Here is a 3,816-nt window from a genome sequence, read left to right as displayed (position 1 = left end):
TAAATACAGTAATGCAAGAGCAAAGGAGTATGAACCATAGCTACAGAACCTGACCTGAGAACAAATCTTCTTCTCCTTTAAGCACAGAGTTGGGATTCGGAGTGGTGGTCCTCGTGCTTTGGGCACTATAGTTCCCTTACTAACTACTCGTGTTTGGGTGCTCTATGGTGGAGACGGTGTTGTGTCAACTGGAACTGGGTTACTATATGCCGGGGTTGGGGTTAGAAGGGGTGTAGCTGGTTCTCTGTCCAACTGGGTAGGGGTACAATCTGCGAGAGTCTGGGTTATGTGTGGTGGATCTGGTCCTTGGGCAAGTCCAACCATGGTTCTATCTGCGTCAACTGGTAGCACTATCTTTTCTGAAGACCGTGTTGTTACTCCCTTAGATACTGCCATCACGCTCTCCAATTCAAATGGCTGATAAACAAGAAAAGTAATTGAAAGTATAGACAATGTATGATAGACAGGTGCAATGGATAGTGGGGAATAAAAGAGGGCATGAAATAATTCATATTTATGTTGTCTAACCAAACATGATAGCATGACACAATTTCACATATATGATGGCTAACTAAACAGGATAGCAATGTAAATAGGATGACATGACATAACTATATAATGTGTTTATTAAATAGGTTGGCATGCCATAATTCACATACATTCACGGATAGCATGCCATAATTCAAAATATGATGACTTTAACACTAAATAAGATGAGATGATATAACTATAAGATGTCTTTATTAAATGGGTTGCCATGCCATAATTCAGATAGATGATGTGTATGTACTATGTAAACATGATGGCATGATATAATTCAAATATATGATTTATATAGTAAGCAAGTAAGCAGATGGCAATCCATATATGATGTAAAAACTAAGCAATGCAAGACAACATGCATGACATGGGTAATATAACCCTGCCAAGTTTGAGCATAGACCTCAGGGGAGAAATAGGACTGGTCATCAGTCTCTGAATCCTCCTCTAAGGAGCTCTCTGTAACCAGCAAGATGTCTGCTTTAGCAGGTAGCATTGTCTGCTCTGAATACCTTGTTTTCACTCCAGATACTTCCATCACTGCTTCAAATGGCTGATGCATAGGAAGAGTAGTTGAATATACAAACGTTGTCGACAAATGGAACACGTAATACAAAAAAAATGATAGCATGATATAATTCACATACATGATGATTGGCTAAACAGCATGGCATTGCATAATTCACATATATAATGCCTTTGCAATAAGATAGCATTGTATAATTCACATATATAATGTCTTGCAACAAGATGGCAATGCATAATTCACATATATGGTAATTAGACACTGAACAGGTGGCATTCACACAAAGCATGTCTAAACTAATCAAATGACATAGCAATGCGAGACACCATATGCATGATATGAGCAACATAACCCTGCCAAGTTAGAGCATACACCTCGGGGGGGGGGGGATAGGACTGGTCATCTGTCTCTGAATCCTCCTCTGAGGAGCTATCCGTAACCAGCGAGATATGTGCTTCGTCAGATAACATAGTTTGTTCTGAAGACCTTGTTTTCACTCCAGAATTTGCCATCACCATGTCAAATGGCTGAATGTACTAACATTGTTGACAAATGTAATATGTAACGAAAAAACAAGGAGTGCCTGATATAACTTACATATAAGATAACTGGCTAAGCAGGATGGCATTGCAAAATTCACATATATGATGTCTGGCTAAACAAGTTGGTGTTGCATATTTCACATAAACGATGAATAAACTAAATAGATGTCATTCGCACAAAGGATGTCTAAACTAAGCAGATGACATATTTGATGTATAAAGTAAGCAATGCAAGACACCATATGCATGATATAACCAACATCAGCATGCCAAGTTAGAGCGAAGACCTTAGGGGGTAAATAGGAGTTGTCTTCTCCTTCTGAATCCCCCTCAGAACAGATATCTTCCTCTCGATTACAATCCGGAATGCGTGGAGGGGGGTTGCCTTTGCGCCTACCTTGGAGCGACGTCTGCATGAAATTTTATTGCCATGCAAGGGTCGTCTCTTTTGCTCTACATGTTTAGTTCCATTGTTTACAATAACTGCCATGCATAGGAATAAAACATAGTGAGATTATGTAAGGAGTGCATGCAGAAATCCAGAGTGATGGTAGCAACCTGTGGATAGACCCAAAACCAATAATAGCAGGAAGATAATGGCTTCAGTTAAAAAATATAGATAATGGCTTCTTTACTCTTTGTTTCCCACCCAACATGAAACTCATATTAAACACCGAAGATTAACCAAATAGTAGATAGATACTATTGATTGCAACCCCAATATGTACCCCACAACCATTTAAAAACTCAAGTTTGACCATTAGTTTGGAGCTGACTCAGAGTCTAATCGGTGAACAGGATGATAAAGTAGCATGTAATATTAAGCGATGCATAACGTAAGCAGACACGAAAGAGTGTGACCTCTCTTGCGGACCAGTGTAGTCCTCGAGGTCATGTGCTCGGTTGATGATGGTAATGCAGTTTTCATGGCTGACGGCGGTGGGGAAGAAGATATGAGGCGGTGAAAGACAGTCTGGAGGCTGGATCCCTGCTGCGATGGACCCTTCTGTCGTTGGAGCAGCTAAGTTGGGGTGGACGATGGTGCAACAGGAGTGGGACAAACCACGCAAGGCTTTCTTTGACAACTATCTGTAAGAGAAGTAATTCTGTAAGGGATCGTTTGAATTAGAGGATTCCAACAATGCAGGGATAGGAAATAGACATGAATAGGATAGGAATGCACGTGCAAAATAGAGAATTTAAAAACACAGGATTTTTGCCAATCTGGGTGTTTGATTCACAACAATTGGGAGATCACATGATGCAAAGAAGCATGGTGAGATTAAGTCAAACCACAAGAAAATGTACGGTTATCATGCTATTATGCTACTATCTCTTAGTCTTCTGCTTCATGAATAGGAATTTGAATAGGAGGACAAGTGAAAATTAAAATTCCTACGTTTTTTCTTTCAAGGAGACACTAAAGGAACAAATCCGTGTGCTCAGAGGACAATATATATAACATGTAGAGTAAAAAAGTGATGCAACAAGTGTACAACCTCTTTGGCAAAGCCATGTCGATCTCAGCCTGATTGGGTTGGCCGGTGAGGATGCTCCGGCTCACTTGGCTGTCGAAGGAGGGGAAGAAGATCTTAGGCATCTGGAGATGGAGCCCGAGGTACTGCTCCACTGTGATGGAGGGTTTCGTCGTTGGAGCAGCTCTGGTGAGTTGTACGACACCGAGGCTGAAGCAGGACAACAGAGACAACGAACAACGTTAACCTGAGTGTAATTCTAATAGCATCTCCAATACATGACTTAAAATACATAACAACAAAGTGCTAGATGTAAAATACATCAGGCGCTCATCTCTGAACTTAACTGTCGAAACTGAATTTAACTGTCGAAACTGAACTTAACTGTCAAAACTGAACTTAACTGTCGAAACTGAATTTTGCTGTCGAAACTAAATGCACTAGCAAGGTGAGGCTACATGTCGGTCGACTGACTTTTTCATATCTGGTCAGTCGATTTTGCAGCCGTTGGATACGAAATCATGGGCCTGTGGTTCATCTTCAACCTCCACCCCCCTGAGCCGCCAGCAACCATCGGCCAAACAGCAGCCCCCCGCCGCCCGCGACCGGCGGTGCACCGCCCCGCCTGCCCCGAAAACACTCCCTACCACCGATCAGCCGCCGCCCCCGCCATCCCACTAGCCCCCCCCCCCATGCCAAGCTTTTTCTCCGGGGATCCCCATGCCACCGCCCC

This window comes from Triticum dicoccoides, chromosome 4B (genome assembly GCF_002162155.2).
Source record: "Triticum dicoccoides isolate Atlit2015 ecotype Zavitan chromosome 4B, WEW_v2.0, whole genome shotgun sequence".
In the NCBI taxonomy this organism is placed as follows: domain Eukaryota; kingdom Viridiplantae; phylum Streptophyta; class Magnoliopsida; order Poales; family Poaceae; genus Triticum; species Triticum dicoccoides.
This window is presented reverse-complemented; position numbering follows the sequence as displayed.